The sequence below is a fragment of the Ranitomeya imitator genome, chromosome 5, assembly GCF_032444005.1.
Source record: "Ranitomeya imitator isolate aRanImi1 chromosome 5, aRanImi1.pri, whole genome shotgun sequence".
Taxonomy (NCBI): domain Eukaryota; kingdom Metazoa; phylum Chordata; class Amphibia; order Anura; family Dendrobatidae; genus Ranitomeya; species Ranitomeya imitator.
Window position 1 is genome coordinate 146,639,574 of NC_091286.1, and position 25,589 is coordinate 146,665,162.

The 25,589-nt window shown below is 43.5% G+C and overlaps 1 protein-coding gene across 1 annotated transcript in view; it reads left to right on the forward strand.

The window, feature by feature from the left end:
• The window catches only part of ACOXL (acyl-CoA oxidase like), a 786,620-nt gene that overhangs the window by 538,890 nt on the left and 222,141 nt on the right, over nucleotides 1–25,589 (forward strand). The gene's annotated exons all lie outside the window — the stretch shown is intronic.

Sequence of the window (25,589 nt, forward strand, 5' to 3'; positions counted from 1 at the left end):
CCTCGGGGGTACCGGCAGCGGATTTCTTGTCCCGGGAATTCTCTAAGATTTGGAGTGAGACTAAAGAGGCTCTTGAGAGAGCTAGCCATAATATGAAAAGATTTGCTGATAAGAGGCGTTTGGATGCTCCTCCATATTCTCCGGGTGATCAAGTTTGGCTCTCCTCTCGCTATATCAAGCTCAAAATCCCCTCTTACAAACTAGGCCCTCGCTATATTGGTCCTTTTCCTATCTTGGGTCACATTAATGATGTTTCCTACAAATTGAAACTACCTGCCTCTTTACGCATTCCCAATGCCTTCCATGTATCTCTTCTCAAGCCCGCAGTCTTTAATGGTTTTCACTCCGCTACCTCTCTTTCTCCTCAGCTCTGTACCTCTGATGGAATCTTTAATGTTAAAGATATTCTTGCCAAAAAGGTAGTTAGGGGTAAAACCTATTTTTTGATTGATTGGGAGGGATTTGGCCCTGAGGAGAGGTCCTGGGAGCCTCGAGAGAACATCAATGCTCCTCTTATCATGAAAAGATTCCTTTCTAGCCTTAAAAAGAGGGGGACTAAGGAGGTGGGTACTGTCACGTCCGCTGCACATACTTACCCGGCTTCTTCCATCCCTCGGCGCACTCTCGATCCTGTCCCTCGCCGCTCTGCCTCCTCCTTCGCTGGCTCACGGCGTCCGGTCTCTCTGCGCATGCGCGGTCGCGTCTCCTCCGTCGCTGAGCCCTCTGGGAGGTCGCGACCCGATGGCTCCGCCCCAACATGGCGGCGCCCATCGGGTATTTCTTCCCGGCGTCTTTCCAGGCAAGATGCCTTTGCTTTGTAGGTGCACTGTCTGCCGTCAGTGTCCCTATGCCCTAGGCTCCCCTGTATCAGTATCCTTTCCCTGCTTAGTTCTCGCTTTGTCTCAGTGTTGTGTCCTGCCTAGTCCCGTGTTCCTGCTGTGTCCTGCCAAGTTCCATGTTCCTGCTGTGTCCTGCCAAGTTCCGTGTTCCTGCTGTGTCCTGCCAAGTTCCGTGTTCCTGCTGTGTCCTGCCAAGTTCCGTGTTCCTGCTGTGTCCTGCCAAGTTCCGTGTACCTGCCGTCTCCTGCCAAGTCCTGTGTTCCTGCCGTGTCCTGCATCGTCGCGTGTTCCTGTCATTATCAGTTAAGTCCTGTTTTCCTATTATTCCCCGCCATTCCAATAGCTCTGTGGTCTCCTTCTTTCTCTTGGGTCGTCCCTTTGGCTCTAGCTGTTGTGTCTCCATTCCCCCGAGGTCCTGCCCCTAACACTCCCTGTATAGGGGGTGATTCCATCTGGTCCGCTCGACCCCAGGGGTAATTCAATTGCCGGCTTTTCCGATCTCCTTCTCAAACCCGATATGATATGAGACATGGTTTACATACAGTAAACCATCTCATATCCCTTTTTTTTGCATATTCCACACTGCTAATGTTAGTAGTGTGTATGTGCAAAATTTGGGCGCTCTAGCTATTAAATTAAAGGGTTGAATCGCGGAAAAAATTGGCGTGGGCTTCCGCGCAATTTTCTCCGCCAGAATGGTAAAGCCAATGACTGAGGGCAGATATTAATAGCCTGGAGAGGGTCCATGGTTATTGCCCCCCCCCGGCTAAAAACATCTGCCCCCAGCCAACCCAGAAAAGGCACATCTGGAAGATGCGCCTATTCTGGCAATTGGCCACTCTCTTCCCATTCCAGTGTAGTGGTGGGATATGGGGTAATCAAGGGTTAATGTCACCTTGCTGTTGTAAGGTGACATTAAGCCAGATTAATAATGAAGAGGCGTCAATTATGACACCTATCCATTATTAATCCAATTGTATGAAATGGTTAAAAAAACACAAACATTATTACAAAGTATTTTAATGAAATAAATACACAGGTTGTTGTAATATTTCATTATACTGGTAATCCTCCTGAAGACCCTTGTCACTTGGAACAAATGTAAAAAAACAAACAACAATATTCCATACCTTCCGATGATCTGTCTCGTCCCACGCTGTAAATCCATCTGAAAGGGTTAACTAATTTTACAAGCAGAAGCCTGCTAATGCAGCCGCCCCTGCCTGTAATAACCCGGAGAATGAATGGAATGTAGGTGAATGACCTGTAGTTACCTCAAGTTGCGGTGATGCGCCCTCTGCTGGATGTTCTCATATGAACTCGAGCCTGGGAACTTTTCAGAATATTTTCCCTGCCTACGGATGACATACGGATCACTATTTTGGGGACTTTTCTGTTGTGAATTCAGCTTCTGGGCTCCCTCCGGTGGTTGTAGAGGGTAATGCAGTTGTGCCTGGACTGCAGGAGTGGACAGGCGTATCTACTAATTGCAAAACTGACTGGGGTATATAGCTTTGCAGGATCCTTTAGTCAGTGCCAGTTGTCCTTTGTTCTTGAAGGATTCACTTCCCTGCTGGTCTCTCCAGTTTGCTGTGTTTTTCTACAAAGATAAGTCCTGGCTTTGTTTTTGCTGTCCACCTGCTGTGGACCTTATAGTTCTGTGCATTTTCATGTTTTTGTCTTGTCCAGCTTAGTCTGTGAAGGATTTTTTGCAGCCTAGCTATTTCTCTGGAGATGCAGATATACCCCCATGTCTTTAGTCAGATGTGGTGATTCGTATTTTCTGCGGTGGATATTTTCTAGTGTTTTTATGCTGACCGCATAGTACTCTGTTCTATTCTTTCTTTTTAGCTAGTATGGCCTCCTATGCTAAAATCTGATTTCATATCTGTGTATGTTATTTCCCTCTCCTCTCACAGTCAATATTTGTGGGGGGCTATCTATCCTTTGGGGATTTTCTCTGAGGCAAGATAGGTTTCCTGTTTCTGTCTTTAGGGGTAGTTAGATCTTAGGCTGTGCCGAGGGGTCTAGGGAGTGTTAGGTACCCCCCACGGCTACTTCTAGTTGTGCTGCTAGGTTCAGGGTTTGCGGTCAGTACAGGGACCACGTTCTCCAGAGTCCGTCTCATGCTTCTCCTAGGCCACCAGATCATAACACTTTTCAGCGTATTACGGCCGTAAATAACGGACCGTATTTTTATACGCTGAGTGTGAGTCCGGCCTAAGAGCACAGTGGCCTCCATAATCCTTAAATGGAAGAAATTTGAGACCACCAGAAGTCTTCCTACACCTGGCCATCCAGCCAAACTGAGCAGTCAGTCATGTGAGAGGAGCCTTGGTGAGAGATGTAAAGAGCCCCATGATCACTGTGGCTGAGCTCCAGAGATGCAGTAGGGAAATGGGAGAAAGTTCCACAAAGTCAACTATCACTACAGCCCTCCATCAGTCGGGCCTTTATGGCAGAGTGGCCTGACGGAAGCCTCTCCTCAGTGTAAGACATATGAAAGCCCGCATAGAGTTTGCTAACAAAACACATGAAGGACTCACAGACTAAGAAATAAGATTCTCTTGTCTGATGAGACAAAGATAGACCTTTTTGTTAATAATTCTAAGCGGTAAGTGTGGAGAAAACCAGGCACTGCTCATTACCTGCCCAATACAATCCCAACAGTGAAACATGGTGGTGGCAGCATCATGCTATGAGGGTCTTTTTCAGCTGCAGGGACAGGATGACTGGTTGCCATTGAAGGAAACATGAATGTGGCCAAATACAGAGATATCCTGGATGAAAACCTCTTCCAGAGTGCTCTGGACCTCAGACTTGGCCGAAGTTTCACCTTCCAACAAGACAATGACACTAAGCACGCAGCTAAAATAACAAAGGAGTGGCTTCAAAACAACTCTGTGACCATTCTTGACTGGCCCAGCCAGAGTCCTGACCTAAACCCAATTGAGCATTTCTGGAGAGACCTGAAAATGGCTGTCCACCAATGTTCACCATCCAACCTGACGGAACTGGAGAGGATCTGCAAGGAAGAATGGCAGAGGATCACCAAATCCAGGTTTGAAAAACTTGTTGCATCATTCCAAAGACGACTCATGGCTGTACTAGCTCAAAAGGATGCTTCTACTCAATACTGAGCAAGGGTCTGAATACTTATGACCATGTGATATTTCAGTTTTTCTTTTTTATTAAATTTTCAAAAATTTCTACATTTCTGTTTTTTTTCAGTCAAGATGAAGTGCAGAGTGTACATTAATGAGAGAAAAAAAAAAACTTTTTTTCAATTTACCAAATGGCTGCAATGAAACAAAGAGGGAAAAATTTAAAGGGGTCTGAATACTTTCTGTACCCACTATATATCATATTATACTTTTTAGGTCCACAAATATTTGGCAGTTCCTGAATCTTTGTGATTTAAGCTCTGCATGACAATATTTTTTATTTAAAATTAAACAACTTTTGCAATCGAAGTATAAAGTTTCAGGTTTAATTGAAGGGGTTTAATTGCAACTATTACTCTAAAAAGCCTCCTCATTTCAGGGGCTCAAAAGTAATTGGACAAAATAACTTTACCAGAAATCAAGTGTTCAGTCACTGCCTGAAGTCGGAAAGTCATAGACGTCACCAAATGCTGGGTTTCCTCCTTTGTGATGCTTTTGTAGGATTTTACTGCAGCTGACTTCAGTTGTCTTAAGCATGTGAAATGTTGCTCACAGGGTCGAGATCAGGGGATTGATTCCACTATTGCAAAATATTCCTCTTCTGTGCCTTAAAAAACATCTGGGTTGCTTTTGCAGTATGTTTTGGATCATTGTCTATCTATACTGTGAAGCGCCGTCCAATCAGCCTTACTGCATTTGGTTGAATCTTAGCAGAGTATAGCCCTGTACAATTCAGAATTAATCCGGCTAGTTCTATCTTCAGTCACATCATCAATAAATACTACAGTCATGGCCAAAATTTTTGAGAATGACACCAAAATTATATTTTCACATGATCTGCTGCCCTCTGGTTTTTATTAGTGTTTGTCTGATGTTTATATCACATACAGAAATATAATTGCAATCATATTATGAGTACCAATAGGTTATATTGACAGTTAGAATGAGTTAATGCAGCAAGTCAATATTTGCAGTGTTGACCCTTCTTCTTCAAGACCTCTGCAATTCTCCCTGGCATGCTCTCAATCAACTTCTGGACAAAATCCTGACTGATGGCAGTCCATTCTTGCATAATCAATGCTTGCATTTTGCCAGAATTTGTTGTTTTTTTGTTTGTCCACCCGTCTCTTGATGATTGACCACAAGTTCTCAATGGGATTAAGATCTGGGGAGTTTCCAGGCCATGGACCCAAAATCTCTATGTTTTGTCCCATGAGCCATTTAGTTATTACCTTTGCTTTATGGCAAGGTGCTCCATCATGCTGGAAAAGGCATTGTTGGGTGCCAAACTGCTCTTGGACGGTTGGGAGAAGTTGCTCTTGGAGGACATTCTGGTACCATTCTTTATTCATGGCTGTGTTTTTAGGCAAGACTGTGAGTGAGCCGATTCCCTTGGCTGAGAAGCAACCCCACACATGAATGGTTTCAGGATGCTTTACAGTTGGCATGAGACAAGACTGGTGGTAGCGCTCACCTCTTCTTCTCCGAATAAGCTGTTTTCCAGATGTCTCAAACAATCGAAAAGGGGATTCATCAGAGAAAATGACTTTGCCCCAGTCCTCAGCAGTCCACTCCCTGTACCTTTTGCAGAATATCAGTCGGTCCCTGATGTTTTTTCTGGAGAGAAGTGGCTTCTTTTATGCCCTCCTTGAAACCAGGCCTTGCTCAAAGAGTCTCCGCCTCACAGTGCGTGCAGAAGCACTCACACCAGCCTGCTGCCATTCCTGAGCAAGCTCGGCACTGCTTGTAGTCCGATCCCGCAGCTGAAACAGTTTTAAGATACGGTCCTGGCGCTTGCTGGTCTTTCTTGGGCGCCCTGGAGCCTTTTTGACAACAATGAAAGCTCTCTCCTTGAAGTTCTTGATGATGCGATAGATTGTTGACTGAGGTGCAGTCTTTGTAGCTGCGATACTCTTCCCTGTTAGGCCATTTTTGTGCAGTGCAATGATGGCTGCACATGTTTCTTTAGAGATAACCATGGTTAACTGAAGATAAACAATGATACCAAGCACCAGCCTCCTTTTAAAGTGTCCAGTGATGTCATTCTTACTTAATCATGAATGATTGATCGCCAGGCCTGTCCTCATCAACACCCACACCAGTGTTAATGGATCAATCACTAAAACGATGTTAGCTGCTCCTTTTAAGGCAGGACTGCAATGATGTTGAAATGTGTTTTGGGGGTTAAAGTTCATTTTCTGGGCAAATATTGACTTTGCAAGTACAGTAATTGCTGTTAAGCTGATCACTCTGACATTCACATGTCATTCACATGACATTCATTTGCATATACATGGAGTATATGCAAATTGCCATTAGAAAAAATGAAGCAGTAGACTTTGGAAAAATTAATATTTGTCTCATTCTCAAAATTTTTGTCCATGACTGTAGTGACCCAGTTCCATTGGAAGCCATGCATAGCCATACCATTACACTGCCTCCACTAAGTTTTACAGAGTATGTGGTATGCTTTTGATCATGAGCCGTTCCAGTCCTTCTCCTTCCTGGGGGTTATTTACTATTTTTTTTATTTTGATCACTGTGATAGGATCTCACAGTGACCAAAATAAAACAATAGGAAGAATCTTACTCTGCCGGCTGGCACAACATGGCGGGCGCACTGCGCATGCGCCCGCCATTTTCTTCCTGGAGGAAGAAGCCGGCGGCCAGGAGGGGACGCAGGAGGACCCATGGACACCAGTAAGTATGACAGGTGTTGTGAATTCTGTTATCGAACTCCCTCCTGTGGTCATGAATGGTACTTCGGCGAATTCTGTCCATGGACTCCCTCTGGTGGCTGTGAGTGGAGCTGCTGGTTCTGAGGTTCCTTCCACAGGTGACTTAGTTTATTCTTTGGCTGGCTGCTCTATTTAACTCCACTCAGATCGTTACTCCATGCCAGCTGTCAATGTTCTTGTACTGGTTCAGTTCGCTCTTGGATCTTTCTGGTGACCTGTCTACTCCAGCAGAAGCTAAGTCCCTGCTTGTTAATTATTTGTTCATTGTTTTCTTGTCCAGCTTGCTATCATGATTTTGCCTTGCTAGCTGGAAGCTCTGGGATGCAGAGTGGCACCTCCGCACCGTGAGTCGGTGCGGGGGTCTTTTTGCACACTCTGCGTGGTCTTTTTGTAGTTTTTGTGCTGACCGCAAAGATACCTTTCCTATCCTCAGTCTGTTTAGTAAGTCTGGCCTCCTTTGCTGAAACCTGTTTCATTTCTGTGTTTGTGACTTTCATCTTAACTCACAGTCAATATATGTGGGGGGCTGTCTTTTCCTTTGGGAAATTTCTCTGAGGCAAGGTAGGCTTTATTTTCTATCTCTAGGGCTAGTTAGCTCTTAGGCTGTGAAGAGGCATCTAGGCAGAGTTAAGTACGCTCCACGGCTATTTCTAGTGTGTGTGATAGGATTAGGGGTTGCGGTCAGCATAGCTCCCACTTCCCAGAGCTTGTCCTGTGTTAGTTTAAGCATCAGGTCATTCCGGGTGCTCCTAACCACCAGGTCCATAACAGACAGGGTCCCCGAATCCCCCTATTTCTCTGTCCTCTGATGTGCGATCACATCAGAGGACAGAGAATGACACGCTGCTTTTTCTTTGCGTTCGCCGAACAACAGTTAATTACCGGCAATCGCAAAACAGGGGTCAGTAAAAACCGACCCTGATCATGTTCTTTGGGGTCTCTGCTACCCCCGGCAGCCGAGACCCCAAAGATCTGCCGGTTGGCGGGAGCACTGCGCATGCACCCACCATTTTTTCCCCGGAAAAAAATGGCAGTGCCCATCGGGAGCCACAAGGAGCATTGGGGGAGATGGGTGAGTATTAGGGGGCTATCAGGGACCCCATTTCTCTGTCCTCTGATATGCAGTCACATCAGAGGACAGAGAAATTAAATGGGAAAATGCATTTTGGGTTTTTTTTTGCGGCCGCAAGTAAACTGTTAATTACCGGCGGTCACAACCCGGGGTCGGTAAAAACACCCCGAATCATGTTGCTACCCTCGGCAACCGAGACCCCAGAGAAAATCCGACTCTGGGGGGCACTATTCACTTTTTCCACAGCGCTGTGGTTTAAGTACCTTTAACTGCCACCGTTAAAAGGCGTATTGGCGGTCGTTAAGGGGTTAAATGTACCTGTTTGGGAATAGTGATCTGTGTAGATCGTATAGATGTTTGTTTACCAGAAGTGGTTGCTACCACTTCATTATTATAGTCATAAACAGTTTATTAACATTATTTGCAAACACTGGTTCATCCTCCAGGGTGACAAGAAGATTGGCGATCTTTAACCTGGTCATCAAGGTTTTAATTCAGGAAGGCCCAATCTCTGGGCAACCTGATAGCCCCAACCATGAAAGTAGCCAAGCCGGCAGTTTCAGGCTCACACCATGAAACACCCTTTACACCATGTGGGACATGTTCATGTTGTATTCGTAAAACTTAAAAAAAAAAAAAAAACGAGACTAATCACGTTTCATGATTCTTACAACAAAGAAACATTTTTTATAAAAGATTTGATTTCCTGCACCACAACTGGGGTGATCTATTTAATACAGTGTCCATGTGAAAAGATATATATAGGTCGCACCAAGTGCAAACTCATGGACCGGGTTAAGGAACACCTTAACATGGAAAAGGGGTTCAATAGCCACCCATTATCTAGACACTTTAAAGAATTCCACAACAGGTCTACACAAGGAGTATATTTTTGTGAAATTCAGGTGGTTCGTAGAAATGTAAGGGGTAGCTACTATCTTAAGCGTATTTCACGGGTGGAATCCAATTGGATTTTTACCCTAGACTGCTTGGCCCCCCAAGACCCTCAATCATGAAATTGAATCATATGCTTTCTCGTAACATCATGAAGCAATCCTTATACCAGTAAAATGATTTATTTTAGCCCCTTTCCTATATATATATATATATATATATATATATATATATATATATATATATATATATATATATATATACACACAGTACAGTACAGACCAAAAGTTTGGACACCTTCTCATTTAAAGATTTTTCTGTATTTTCATGACTATGAAGATTGTACATTCACACTGAAGGCATCAAAGCTATGAATTAACAAATATGGAATTATATACTTAACAAAAAAGTGTGAAACAACTGAAATTATGTCTTATATTCTAGGTTCTTCAAAGTAGCCACCTTTTGCTTTGATGACTGCTTTGCACACTGTTGGCATTCTGTTGATGAGCTTCAAGAGGTAGTCACCGGGAATGGCTTTCACTTCACAGGTGTGCCCTGTCAGGTTTAATAAGTGGAATTTCTTGCCTTATAAATGGGGTTGGGACCATCAGTTGTTGTGCAAAAGTCTGGTGGATACACAGCTGATAGTCCTACTGAATAGACTGTTAGAATTTGTATTATGGCAAGAAAAAAGCAGCTAAATAAAGAAAAACAAGTGGTCATCATTACTTTAAGAAATGAAGGTCAGTCAGTCCGAAAAATTGGGAAACTTTGAAAGTGTCCCCAAGTGCAGTTGCAAACACTATCAAGCGCTACAAAGAAACTGGTTCACATGAGGACCGCCCCAGGAAAGGAAGACCAAGAGTAACCTCTGCTTCTGAGGATAAAAAAAAAGTTTATCCGAGTCACCAGCCTCAGAAATCGCAGGTTAACAGCAGCTCCGATTACCGACCAGGTCAATGCCACACAGAGTTCTAGCAGCAGACACATCTCTACAACAACTGAAGAGGAGACTTTGTGCAGCAGGCCTTCATGGTAAAATAGCTGTTAGGAAACCACTGCTAAGGACAGGCAACAAACAGAAGAGACTTGTTTGGGCTAAAGAACACAAGGAATGGACATTAGACCAGTGGAAATCTGTGCTTTGGTCTGATGAGTCCAAATTTAAGATCTTTGGTTCCAACCACTGTGTCTTTGTGCGACGCAGAAAAGGTGAACGGATGGACTCTACATGCCTGGTTCCCACCGTGAAGCATGGAGGAGGAGGAGGAGTGATGGTGTGGGGGTGCTTTGCTGGTGACACTGTTGGGGATTTATTCAAAATTGAACCAGCATGGCTACCACAGCATCTTGCAGCGGCATGCTATTCCATCCGGTTTGCATTTAGTTGGAGCATAATTTATTTTTCAACAGGAAAATGACCCCAAACACACCTCCATGCTGTGTAAGGGCTATTTGACCAAGAACGAGAGTGATGGGTTGCTACGCTAGATGACCTGGCCTCCACAGTCATCAGACCTGAACCCAATCGAGATGGTTTGGGGTGAGCTGGACTGCAGAGTGAAGGCAAAAGGGCCAACAAGTGCTAAGCATCTCTGGGAACTCCTTCAAGATTGTTTGAAGACTATTCCCGGTGACTACCTCTCGAAGCTCATCAAGAGAATGCCAACAGTGTGCAAAGCAGTCACCAAAGCAAAAAGGTGGCTACTTCGAAGAACCTAATTTCAGTTGTTTCACACTTTTTGGTTCGGTATATAATTCCACATCTGTTCAAAGGCGTGTCCAAACTTTTGGTCTGTACTGTGTATATATATATATATATATATATATATATATATATATATATATATATATATATATATATAGCTGAATGTGTATGTGTGTGTGTATGTGTGTGTGTATGTCCGGGATTGGCATCTGCACCGTCGCAGCTACAGCCCAAAATTTTGCACAGTCACACGTCTGGACCCCGAGAGCGTCATAGGCTATATTGTGAGGCGAAATTTTAACCCCGCGCGTTCCAATTCACCAAACAATTTTGCCCCTATCTACATAATGGGGAAAAAAGTGAAAGGAAAAGTGTTGGAAGCGTCGCAGCTACAGCAACAAAATTTTGCACAGTCACATGTCTGGACCCTGAGAGCGTCATAGGCTACGTTGTGAGGTGAAATTTTAACTCCGCGCGTTCCAATTCACCAAACAATTTTGCCCCTATCTACATAATGGGGAAAAAGTGAAAGGAAAAGTGTTGGAGGCGTCACAGCTACAGCCACAAAATTTTGCACAGTCACATGTCTGGACCCCGAGAGCGTCATAGGCTATATTGTGAGGTGAAATATTAACCCCGCGCTTTCCAATTCACTAAACAATTTTGCCCCTATCTACATAATGGGAAAAAATGAAAGGAAAAGTGTAGGAGGCAAATTGACAGCTGCCAGATATGAACAAGGGGGACTTAAAGAATGAGAGCGATGGCGCCAAAGAGTATATACCGTACAGTTGCTAAGGTGGGGCCTCGACATGGGATACTCACCACACACGGGGATATGAACACACACAAAATGCGCCACACACTACCACGTGCTTGAACACATATTACCCTCAGCACACATTTCACCACAAATACACCAACCTCGCCACATAAAAGTCAAAACACAAAAGTCGCCACTCAAAACTCGCCACGCGCAGAACTCGCCACATGCAAAAACTAGGCTCTTGCAATACTCGCCACAAGTGCAAAATTCTCCTCATGAAAAACTCACCACACGCAAAACTTGCACACGCGGAAAAATTGCCACATGCACAAAAGTTGCAACACATGCAAAAGTTGCCCCACACAAAACTTGCACATACTCAAAAGGCACCACACATAATACTCGCAACGCGCAAAACTCGCCATGCGCAAAACTTGCTGCACACAAATTGCTACACTAACCTGTCACATGCAACTCGACACACAAAAAGTTGCTACACGCATGCTGCTACACAAAACTCATCTCACAAAAGTCGCTACATGCATGTCGCCACACGCAACTCAACACACACAACTTGACAAACGAAACTCGCCCTAAATCACACACAAGTCTGGTATTATCTTTCAAAAATAAAAATCTGATTAATAAGCAGACAAACTACAACAATTGCACCATATAGGAAATACGGCAGCTGTCAGTCACATGACCTGTCTATTATGTGTATGTGTGAGCTAATATATACTGCCAGGGGGATGGCTTCCTGTTGGCTGGGGATTTATCAGGCTGCCAATTTAGCTTACAAATACTGAGGTAAAAATACTGAGCAAATAACGTGTGAACGAGGTCTAATACAGGAGGAGATGACACACAGGTATATACTATATACAGGGGAGATGACACAGATATATACTATATACAGGAGAGATGACACACAGGTATATACTATATAGAGGAGGAGATGACATATAGGTACATATATATACAGGAGAAGATGACATACAGGTATATACTATATACAGGAGGAGATGACATACAGGTATATGCTATATATAGAAGATGACATGCAGGTATATACTATATGCAGGAGGAGATGACACTCAGATATATACTATATACAGGGGAGATGACACACAGGTATATACTATATACAGGAGGAGATGACATACAGGTATATGCTATATATAGAAGATGACATGCAGGTATATACTATATGCAGGAGGAGATGACACTCAGATATATACTATATACAGGGGAGATGACACACAGGTATATACTATATACAGGAGGAGATGACATACAGGTATATACTATATATAGAAGGAGATGACATTCAGGTATATACTATATATAGGGGAGATGACACACAGCAGGTATATACTATATACAGGGGAGATGACATACAGGTATATACTATATACAGGAGATGACATACAGATGTATACTATATATAAGGGAGATGACAAACATGTATTTACTGAGGTGATGAGGTGAAAATGAGAGGTGTGAGGTGAAAATGAAAAGGTGTGAGTGCAAAATGAGAGGAGTGAGGAAAAATAGTGGAGTGATCAGAAAATGACAGATGTGAGGTTGAAATGACAAGTGTTAGGGGGGAATGAGAGGAGTGAGGGAGAAAATGAGAGGTGTGAGGGAGAAAATGAGAGATGTGATTGGGAAAATGAGAGGCGTGATGGGAAAATAAGAGAAGTGAGGTGCTATAACTAACCACAGATATTTACTATGCCCAGGCAACGCCGGGCTCTTCAGCTAGTATATATATATATATGTATATTTTTTTTTTTTAAATTTTATTTTACATTCTTTACTTTTTTCTACAAGTCCTTTTATTGTATTATTTGCACACTTTTTTAATAAAAAGTATAATTAAAAACACATGCTTTTAATCACCATATTCCCTTTCAGGGTTAATTTTAACATAGCTTTTTCTATAATTTTAACCCCTTTCTGACATTGGACGTACTATTCCGTCCATGTGGGGTGGGCCCTAATTCCCAAGGACTGAATAGTACGTCCAGCACCATCGGCCGCGCTCACGGGGGTAGCACGGCCGATTGCGGCCGGGTGTCAGCTGACTATCGCAGCTGACATCCGGCACTATGTGCCAGGAGCGGTCATGGCACATTGACCCCCGGCACACCACGATCAAACATGAGGAAGGGTACAAGGAACCTGCTAGCACAGCAGGCTATCTGGACCAATAGTGAGGTATGTATAGGGGCAGGTATAGTAAATCCAGAAACAAAAGGGAGGGGGAAGAAAAAAATCCAAATGGATCCAACATCCACGTTCTACCCACAGACTTCTATGGATGCCGCCATAAATATGGGATTCCCAAACTCCCTACAAGTATCAGTAGGATACCATCACTCACCCATGATCACCAGTGTCCTCGGTCCTCCTGCTGTGCTCCTTCCTCGTTATTGTATTTTGCCCTTTTGATTGGGCTGTTTTTGTACATTTTAAGTGCATTAATAAAATGATTGTTTTTATATTTCAATCTGTTGGTGTTCATTTTACTCCATGTTCTCTAGTTCGTTTCATGTTTTGGGAGTAGTACACCCATTAGTATATTTTGCTACACTTATGCATTTACGGAGGGAGCAGGGCTATAGCCCATCTCAGCCTGGATATTTCTTTTTATTTGTTGTGATTTTTGTTCTAAGATCAAACATGATCGCAGTGTGCCGGCGGTATAAGGAAGCATCGCGCAGCGATGTGCTCACCTTGTACCGAGCGTCTCCTCCCTGCAGGCCCCGGATCCAAAATGGCCGCTGGGCTACTTCCGGGTCCTGCAGGGAGTACTTCCAGATCAGCGATATGTCACTATACAGTGATGTCCCCCCTGGGACAAAGTAAAAAAAAAAAAATTTTTAGATGTGTAAAAAAATATATACTGTATATACTCGAGTATAAGCCGAGATTTTCAGCCCAAATTTTTGGGCTGAAAGTGCCCCTCTCGGCTTATACTCGAGTCAAGGTGGGTGGCAGGGTCAGCGGGTGAGGGAGAGAGGTCGCTGAGGCATACTTACCTGCTTCCAGCGATCCTGGCGCTCCCCGCCTGTCCCACGGTCTTCGGTGCTGCAGTTCTTCCCCTGTTCAGCGGTCACGTGGGACCGCTCATTAGAGAAATGAATATGCGGCTCCACCTCCCATAGGGGTGGAGCCACATATTCATTTCTCTAGTCAGCGGTAACGGTGACCGCTGATAGAGGAAGAAGCTGCGGCACCGAAGACCAGCTGTGCGGTAGAAGGAGCCAGACGCCGGGACCAGGTAAGTATCGCATATTTACCTGTCCCCGTTCCAGCCGCCGGGCGCCGCTCCATCTTCCCGGCGCCGCTCCATCTTCCCAGCATCTATCTGCACTGACTGTGCAGGTCAGAGGGCGCGATGACGCATATAGTGTGCGCGGCGCCCTCTGCCTGATCAGTTAGTGCGGAGAGATGCCGGGACCGGACGCTGAGGAGCTGCAAACAAGAGGTGAGTGTGTGTGTTTTTTTTTTTTATTGCAGCAGCAGCAGCAGCAATGGGGCACAGCTTTATATGGCACAGCTATGGGGCAATAATGAAAGGTGCAGAGCACTACATGGGGCACAGCTATGGGACAATAATGAACGGTGCAGAGCACTTTATGGCACAGCTATGGGGCAATAATGAACGGTTCAGAGCACTATATGGCAGAGCCATGGGGCAATAATGAACAGTGCAGAGCACTATATGGCACAGCTATGGGGCAATAATGAACAGTGCAGAGCACTATATGGCACAGCTATGGGGCAATAATGAACAGTGCAGAGCACTATATGGCACAGCTATGGGGCAATAATGAACAGTGCAGAGCACTATATGGCACAGCTATGGGGAAATAATGAACGGTGCAGAGCACTATATGGCACAGCTATGGGGCAATAATGAACGGTGCAGAGCACTATATGGCACAGCTATGGGGCTATAATGAACAGTGCAGAGCACTATATGGCACAGCTATGGGGCAATAATGAACGGTGCAGAGCACTATATGGCACAGCTATGGGGCAATAATGAACAGTGCAGAGCACTATATGGCACAGCTATGGGGAAATAATGAACAGTGCAGACACTATATGGCACAGCTATGGGGCAATAATGAACAGTGCAGAGCACTATATGGCACAGCTATGGGGAAATAATGAACGGTGCAGAGCATTATATATATAATTTTACTTTTATTGGTATCTATTTTTATTTTTGAAATTCACCGGTAGCTGCTGCATTTCCTACCCTAGGCTTATACTCGAGTCAATAAGTTTTCCCAGTTTTTTTGTGGCAAAATTAGGGGGTCGGCTTATACTCGGGTCGGCTTATACTCGAGTATATACGGTATATTGTTCCCATAAATACATTTCTTTATCTAAATAAAAAGAAAAAAAAAAACAATAAAAGTACACATATTTAGTATCGCCGCATCCGTAACGACCCGACCTATAAAACTGTCCCACTAGTTAACCCCTTCAGTGAACACCGTAAAAAAAAGAAAAGAGGCAAAAAACAACGCTTTATTATCATACCGCCAAGCAAAAAGTGGAATAACACACGATCAAAAAGACAGATATAAATAACCATGGTACCGCTGAAAACGTCATCTTGTCCCGCAAAAAACGAGCCGCAATACAGCATCATCAGCGAAAAAATAAAAAAGTTACAGTCCTCAGAATAAAGCGATGCAAAAATAATTATTTTTTCTATAAAATAGTTTTTATCGTATAAAAAGTGCCAAAACATAAAAAAATGATATAAATGAGGTATCGCTGCAATCGTACTGACCCGAAGAATAAAACTGCTTCATCCATTTTACCAAACGCGGAACTGTATAAATGCCCCCCCCCCCCCCCTAAAAGAAATTCATGAATAGCTGTTTTTTGGTCATTCTGCCTCACAAAAATCGGAATAAAAAGCGATCAAAAAATGTCACATGCCTGAAAATGTTTTCAATAAAAGCGTCAACTCGTCCTGCAAAAAAACAAGACCTCACATGACTCTGTGGACCAAAATATGGAAAAATTGTAGGTCTCAAAATGTGGCAACGCAAAAAATATTTTTTGCCATAAAAAGCGTCTTTTAGTGTGTGAAGGCTGCCAATCATAAAAATCCGCTAGAAAACCCACAATAAAAGTAAATCAAACCCCCCTTCATCACCCCTTTAGTTAGGGAAACATAAAAAAATTAAAAACATTTATTTATTTCCATTTACCCATTAGGGCTAGGGTTGGGGCTAGGATTGGGGTTAGGGTTGGGGTTAGGGTTGGGGCTAGGTCTGTGGCTAGGGTTGGGGTTAGGGTTGGGGCTAGGGTTAGGGTTGGGGCTAAAGTTAGGGTTGGGGCTAAAGTTAGGGTTGGGGTTGCATTTACGGTTGGGATTAGGGTTAGGGGTGTGTCAGGGTTAGGGGTGTGGTTAGGATTATGGTTGGGATTAGGGTTAGGGGTGTGTTGGGGCTATGGTTTCAGCTGGAATTGGAGGATTCCACTGCTTAGGCACATCAGGGGCTCTCCAAACGTGACATGGCGTCCGATCTTAATTCCAGCCAATTCTGCGTTGAAAAAGTGAAACAGTGGTACTTCCCTTCCAAGCTCTCCCGTGCGCCCAGACAGGGGTTTACCCCAACATATAGGGTATCAGCGTACTCAGGACAAATGGGACAACAACTATTGGGGTCCAATTTCTCTTGTTACCCTTGGAAAAATAAAAATTTTGGGGTCTAAAAAAACATTTTTGTGGGAAAAAAATTAATTTTTATTTTCACGACTCTGCTTTATAAACTAGTGAAACACTTGGGGGTTCAAAGCTGTCAAACACATCTAGATAAGTTCCTTAAGGGGTCTACTTTCCAAAACGGTGTCACTTCTGGGGGGTATCTACTGTTTAGATGCATCAGGGGCTTTGCAAATGCAACATGATGCCTGCAGACCAATCCATCTAAGTCTGCATTCCAAATGGCGCTCCTTCCCTACCGAGCTCTGCCATGCGTACAAAAGGTGGTTCCCCCCACATATGGGGTATCAGCGTACTCAGGACAAATTGGATAACAACTTTTGGGGTCGAATTTTTCCTGTTACCCTTGGGGAAATACAAAACTGGGGGCTAAAAAATAATTTTTTTGAAAAATTTTTTTTTTATTTTCAGGGCTATGCATTATAAACTGTAGTGAAACACTACAGCTCGATAAGTTCCTTAGGGGGTCTACTTTCCAAAATGGTGTCACTTCTGGGGGGTATCTACTGTTTAGGTGCATCAGGGGCTTTGCAAATGCAACGTGACGCCTGCAGACCAATCCATCGAAGTCTGCATTCCAAATGGCTAAAAAATAATTTTTGTGAATTTTTTTTTTTTTATTTTCACGGCTCTGCATTATAAACTGTAGTGAAACACTTGGGAGTTCAAAGCTGTCAAAACATAGCTGGATAAGTTCCTTATGGGGTCTACTTTCCAAAATGGTGTCACTTGTGAGGGGTTTCAATGTTTAGGCACATCAGGGGCTCTCCTAACGCAACATGGCGTCCCATCTCAATTCCAGTCAATTTTGCATTGAAAAGTCAAACGGTGCTCCTTCCCTTCCGATCTCTGCCATGTGCCCAAACAGTGGTTTACCCCCACATGTGGGGTATCAGCACACTCCGAACAAATGGCACAACAACTTTTGGGGTCCAATTTCTTCTCTTACCCTTGGGAAAATAAAACAAATTAGAGCTGAAGTAAATTTTTTGTGAAAAAAAGTTAAATGTTCATTTTTTTTTTTAAACATTCCAAAAATTCCTGTAAAACACCTGAAGAGTTAATAAATTTCTTGAATGTGGTTTTGAGCACCTTGAGGGATGCAGTTTTTAGAATGGTGTCACACTTGGTTATTTTCTATCATATAGACCACTCAAAATGACTTCAAATGTGATGTGGTCCCTAAAAAATATTGGTGTTGTAAAAATGAGAAATTGCTGGTCACCTTTTAACCCTTATAACTCCCTAACAAAAAAAATGTTTGGTTCCAAAATTGTGCTGATGTAAAGTAGACATGTGGGAAATGTTACTTAATTATTTTACATGACATATCTCTATGATTTAAGGGCATAAAAATTCAAAGTTTTCAAAATTTTCACCAAATTTCTGTTTTTTTCACAAATAAACGCAAGTTATATCGAAGAAATTTTACCACTATCATGAAGTACAATATGTCACGAGAAACAGTGTCCGAATCGCCAAGATCCGTTGAAGCGTTCCAGAGTTATAACCTCTTTAAGGGACAGTGGTCAGAATTGTAAAAATTGGCCCGGTCATTAACATGCAAACCACCCTTGGGGATAAAGGGGTTAATAAAGGTTTCACCAATTATTGCAGCACACATGTTTCTAGGTAGATACAGTATATATATTTATCGTTTATTTTATCCATACATCTTCCAATTTATAGCAGATAGGCATAGCTTTGATATATATATATAAACCAATACTAACTTGTACCACTATGCCTGTCCCTATTTAGTACTTTCCCATTGCATTTATGATTGATGCTTGGCACTCGCATTGGAGGCATGCATTGGGGGGGTGCTACGGTCAATTATTCATATGTAAGGCAGAGTGCATCCCAGGTCAGCATCCCTGACAAAGAAGGTCCGAGCACCTTTGAAACACGTTGGAAAGTCTGACCCTCTCGCCCGCCTGTTGTCTGGTGATGTCACCCTGACCACGCCCCCACACAGCGCTACCTCACGGCGGCATCTTTCAGCCGAAGCACGCCGCCGCTAGTGTGTTAAGCCGCACAGCAGCATCGGAGGCTTCCCCATCTGCCCAGGGAGGACGCTCCCTCTGTGGCACGCCATACCCCCACTTAACCCTTGCTGCGATCCTCACCAGACCTCATGCTGGCCAACTTTGCGAGTGCACTCTGATTGACCCCCAGTCAATTGGATTTGTGATTAACTACCCTGCACCTACAAGGCAGAAGTAAGTTCTTCTTATTGCTTACCAGCATCTCTGGGTGTACATCTTTGTCTAATGTATAGCTGCATTCACTGCACGTGGGGGATTTTTTATTGTACTGTATCTTGAATATGTTTTAGAAAACCGTTATAACGCCAAAAGTTGTGGCATGTAAACATTTGGGCACCCCTGGTAATAATTACTGTTATTGTGAACAGTTAACAAGTTGAAGTTGAAGATGAAATGATCTCTTAAAGGCCTAAATTAAAGATAACACATTTCCTTTGTATTTTACGCAGTCATTTTTTTTATTTTAAAAATTGAAAACGGAAAATGGGCCAATGCAAACGTTTGGGCCCCATTGGAGAATTGTGTGCTATAACTTTGAGCAAGGTTTCAGACCTTAATTAGCCTGTTAATGTTAAGGATTGTTCACTATCATTGTTAGTAATATCCAGTGGATACAAATTTCTCAGCTTGATAAAAACCCAGCCTCCTCTAACCTTATGCCAAAAAACAGCTGCCATTGTTTTTTCTAAACAGCTGCCTAGCACTCTGAAAATGAAAATGGTGGAGGCCCACTGTTAAAGCAGCCCCAATGCACCTGCACTTGTCTTCTTCCTCTCTTTCAGGGATGCCAGCATGTGCACTCACCTGTCCACGTTCCCTCAGTGTCTGCTCCCTCCCAGGATCTGCACATGGCATGCAGGTCTCTTGGGTGTGTTCTCAAGGTCCTCGAGCTCCCGGCCTCTTAAAGTGCTGGCGTGTGCGTTCCTAAAACCTACCCTGCCAATAGCTGGGATACATTTGGTGTATAAGGCATCTTCCCCTATTGGGAGGTGCCTTAGCAACTTTAGTTATTCAGTTTTTATCCTGCTAGCTAATTATTAGGTCCCCGTACCTGTGTTCTCTGATCCTGTCTGCCCTGTCTAGTTCTGTTCCAGTCCATCCTACTGAACCCATACCCGATTTCGCCCTCCTGTGTCTAGTCCTTATCCGTCTGACCCGCCACTAACTTCACCTGCCCAGTCAGAACCTGCACCTCTGAACCTTCATCTGTGATCCTGTGACTGTCCCATGTACCAGCACATGTCCTGCTTATGCCTGATCCAGCACTAGTCTTCCAGCCGTATTATCCTGCTATCCAGTTCCTGGCCTGTCTGCTGTCATGAGTGTGTCACGCCAACCTGGGAGATCTGTGGGTAAAAGATAACTGCGTATTGTGAATTTCAGATCTTCCATTTAACCTGTGTATTTGAATCCCATATTAGATTAATTTGGTTTCCTTTGGTGCTGAAAAGGTTAATGACCCTTTCTATGCTGGTCAGAAACTTGGAGCTCCATTTCAGCTGCTTCTGATCTGGTCGTTAACTCTTCCTGTAAAACCTGGCCAGACCCTTTCTGTCCTGACGGTGAAAGCTCTGCTTCCCTGCTCTTAGGAGACACTGTGCTGAATATGAGTTTGATGTTGGTATTAGAAATTTTTCTTCCTATGTTAAAGCTAAGTAGTTGGACTTGGAATTGTGGTGTTCTGTAGGTTGCTGTTGTATGTGTGTGTTTATCTCTTGTTCACTTTTCCCATTTAGTTTATGCCTCTCTGTCCATATCCTCCTCCCTATTGTGGGTTAGTGCTTTTGTATACGGATTTTCTGTTATCCCTGTTTTGTCTTTGTGTCTGGTTTACCTTTCTTTTTTTATTCCATGCCTCATGGGGTGGGGGAGGGGACATATTAGGGTTTTTACTGGAGCATAGTAAGGTCGGAGGAGACTCAGACCTCTCTACCTTTGAGTACCCCCGGGACAGGGATACTTATGATGCCATCCCCAGGGACAGTTTGAGGCCCCTCTTCCTTACTGAAGACCGTCACACCATGACACCTGCTTCCCTGTCCCCCTTGGGGGTCAGCTATCATGGCTCCGTGTGTTCATCCTGGAGTAGTACTTTGAGTTGTCATGGATCCAAGTTTAACCTTACCATCGGGGAACCTAGCGAATAGTCAGCTGTTCGCTTAGTTACGCCCCTCCAGGCTCTCCTCTCACCGTGGCAAGGTGGTTCAACAACCATGTGCTTAACACCCACAATGCAGGAGAAGGCTATTTTAAGATAACAAAGCATTTTAAAGGGAGCCTGTCACCCCCCAGGTGTTTTTAACTAAAAAAGCCACCTTGTCCAGCACTAATGCTGCATTCTATCAAGGTGGCTCTTTTAATTCGGGTCCCTGCCAACGCTGAAATAATCATTTTTAGAATTTGCCCCTCATACCTGCAGTTTGTCAGGGGGACATGTCTTTTCCCCCCTGACACAAACGCCTCCCAGCCATCACTCAGGGCCTCCAGGCACCGCCTCCATTTCCTTCCTGAACATCCCCGGTGCCAGATGATGATGCTTAACTGTTCACAATAACAGTCATTTTGACCAGGGGTGTCTAGACTTTTACATGGCACTGTATATAGATGTTCACACACATACATACGCACACAATAGATAGTTATGTATGCATACTGTGGTAGATTGGCTCACTTGGCTGCTTAACGAGGTAGTCACAGGAATGCTTCTTGTTTACATTTTCAACTGGTTTATTAAAACAGTCTACATAAACCAGTCCAAACAAAAGAAATAGACATATTCATTCTTTTTTATATAAATAAAACAGCACTCACTGTAGTCCTTATAAACGCACAGGAAACAGGATTCAACTCTGTTTACCAAGAGCCCAGCTGTAGAGGTCAGCTCCCCTCCAGAGTACACAGAGCAATCATTAAGTCCAAAGGCTTCACTTTTTGGTCCTGGACTCCTCCCGAGGGTGGAGATATGGTGAACAGCTGTCCCGCCCACCTCTTCAGCTGCTCATAATACACCTAGCCCTGTCATGGCTGACTAACCCCTCTCAACACACAACATGCTGGAGCAACCCTTCCAGGTTTATATCACTGAAACTAATAACCTCAGTGAAACATATCTCCCCCAAGCACATTGCCAGTGACCCTCTTACAATACACACACAAACTCATGTCTGCCTACAGGAACAACAGATTGCATTCACCAGTATAGCATAGTGATAAGCTAAACACCATGTTAGTCAAGGATGAAAAACATACCGTACCTTTTTTAATTATTTTAATCTTTCTTTACACTTGCATTAATTACTCTGTTTCAAAAGGATCTTTGAATACAAGGTACCTGTAAGCTGAACCAACTCATCGGCAGCATGAATCAGAGCTTATTGCAGGCAGGCATGTTTTTCTCTGCAATGGTCTGGTATTTCAGAGAAAGTATAGTTTGAAGATCCAACTAGGGACCATAGCTACGGATTAAACTACTCTTAAGCTGCCCCCGACTAGCTTCTGCAAGCACCACTCCCTATGAATGTACACAAACTTACATCCACATAAGATCAGTGGTTAGTAGTGATGGGCGGACACCTGGAAGTTCGGCCGAACAGTTACAAAAAGTTCAGATACCAGAACAGTACCAGGACCTGAACCCGAATCAGGAAACCATTCACTTGAATGGGGGGCCCGAACATCCAGTGTTTGCCACGCTATCATGTGCGTGACAGTGTGGCAAACACTGCATCTGATTGGCGGTGAAATCATCCCCGCCGATCAGAGAGCAGCGGTTCCTTCGCAGATAAAAGACAGCGTGAGCGCTCAGCTGTGCTCGAAAGTCTAAAGTTTACCTCCGGTCACTGGTATCAGCAGAGGGGTCCCCACGCCGTATTTTTAATTATTTAAGTAAATAATTTAAAGCGGTGTAGGGTCCCCCTCATTTTTGACAACAAGCCTTGGTAAAGCAGACAGCTGGGGGCTGGTATTCTCAGGCTGGTAAGGAGACATGGATATTGCCCTCCCAGCCTAAAAATAGCAGCCCGCAGCTGCCCAGAAAAGGCGCATCTATTAGATGCACCAATTCTGGTGCTTTGCTCGACTCTTCCCACTTGCACTGTAGTAGTGTCAAGTGGGGTTCATATTTGTGGGGTTGATGTCACCTCTGTATTGTCAGGTGACATCAAGCCCACGGCTTAGTAATGGAGAGACGTTTATAAGACACTTATCCATTACTAATCCTATATTTACATGGTAAATAAGCACACAGTCAGAATAAAGTCCTTTATTAGAAATAAAACAAAACACACTTTTACTTTTTTATTTAAAATAACAAACAGAGTTATACTCACCTAATGCCAAATTCCACTGAATCCCTTGTCTCCTGTAATAAAACTAAAATAAAAAAACAACAATATCCCTCACCTGTCCGTTCTGTCCCACGCCGTAATCCATGTCTGGGGGATAAACCATTTTCAACCTGGATGGTGCCAACCTGTAACCGTCCAGGCTGAAAACCACTGGTGAATGAGCTACTGCAAGTGCAGCATCAGTGACTGGCTTTGACGTCATCGAGGTTACCTCCGGTTACTGAGGCTGCGTTCCCAGCCAGGCTGAACTGCCGTAACCTCGGTGAGATCCTCGCTAGCACCATGAGTTTTTCTTTTTATTGAAAGATTTCACAAAATGATATGACAGGCCTGTGACATTGCAGTATAAAATCAGAATAATCCATCAAATCATCATCCACAATATCAATGATATAATCATACTTTCAATGACAAAAGAAACAAACAAAATACGTAAAATAGAACATTAAACATACAGTAATGTATTCTCAGCAGCATTGCACCATCAACCAAGAAGTTCTTTATCAAGGTTCTGAGTATATAACAGTTCAGGTTATAATAATCAAATATTCCTGAGTCCAAATAAAGCATCACGTTCACGCACTGAAAAAGAGAAACCTCAGGGATTATATCTCACAGTTGAGGAAATCACAGCAACAGGGGCTAGGTGTGTCAAGGGTGAGTCATGAGAGTTTTTCTCATGCTGCTAGCGGGGATCTCACCAAGGTCACCACAGCACAGCCTGGCTAGGAATGCAGCCTCAGTGATGTCACCTCTAGTCACTGACACTGTGCTTTGCTGGTTGTCAAAAATGGAGGGGACCCCAAGCCTTTTTTTTTTTAATTATTAATTTAAATAATTTAAAAATAAATAAAAATATGGCGTGGGGACCCCTCTATTCCTGATAACCAGCTTTGTTGAAGCTGACAACTGAGGGATGCAGTCCACAGCTGTGAATTTTGCCTGTCTGGTTATCAAAATACAGGGGAACCCATGCTGTTTTTTTTTTTGTTTGTTTTTTTTAATTATTTATTTACAGCACAGGAGCGGCTGATGAATACTCCCATCAACCACTCTTGCTCTCACTGCTATTTTGCGGCAGCAGGTGTCTGATGATGGGAACAGTAGTCCCATCAACTGACACCTGTGACTGGAGGTAAACCTTATACCTCCAATCACAGCTGAGCGCTCACGCTGCCTTTTGACAGCATGGGAACCGCGGCTTTCTGACTGGCGGAGATGATTTTACTGCCGATCAGAAGCCGTGTTTGCCGTGCTGACATGCACATGACAGCTTGACAAACACCCCGTGTTCTGGCAGACGAACCCGAACAGTAACACTAACTGCCTGGTTAGTTCTCCAATTTGTTTTTGATGACCGCTCTGCCCTGCCAAGTTTTGTGCAAGTATACCTAAAAAAAATTGATGCCTTGAAAGCAAATAGTGTTCACCCTTGCGGGACGAGTTGTACTTTTGAACGACATCATTGGTTTTAGCATGTCGTGTACTAGAAAACGGGAAAAAAATTTCAAGTGCGGTGAAATTGCAAAAAAAGTGCAGTCCCACACTTGTTTTTTGTTTGTCTTTTTTGCTAGGTTCACTAAATGCTAAAACTGACCTGACATTATGATTCTCCAGGTCAGTACGAGTTCATAGACACCTAACATGACTAGGTTATTTTTTACCTAAGTAGTGAAACAAAAATTCCAAACTTTGCTAAAAAAAAAAATTGTGCCATTTTCCGATACTCGTAGCGTCTCCATTTTTCGTGATCTGGGGTCGATTGAGGGCTTATTTTTTGCGTGCCGAGATGACGTTTTTAATGATTGCATTTTGGTGCAGATACGTTCTTTTGATCACCCGTTATTGCATTTTAATGCAATGTCGCGGCGACCAAAAAAACTTAATTCTGGCGTTTCAAATTTTTTTCTCGCTACGCCGTTTAGCGATCAGGTTAATGCTTTTTTTTAATTGATAGATCGGGCGATTCTGAACGCGGCGATACCAAATATGTGTAGATTTGATTTTTTTATTGATTTATTTTGATTGGGGCGAAAGGGGGGTGATTTAAACTTATATATTTTTTTTATTTTTTTCACATTTTTTGTAACTTTTTTTTTTTACTTTTGCCATGCTTCAATAGCCTCCATGGGAGGCTAGAAGCAGGCATAGCACAATCGTCTCTGCTACATAGCAGCGATCTGCTGTTCACTGCTATGTAGCAGAAAATCAGGTGTGCTGTGAGCGCCGACCACAGGGTGGCGCTCA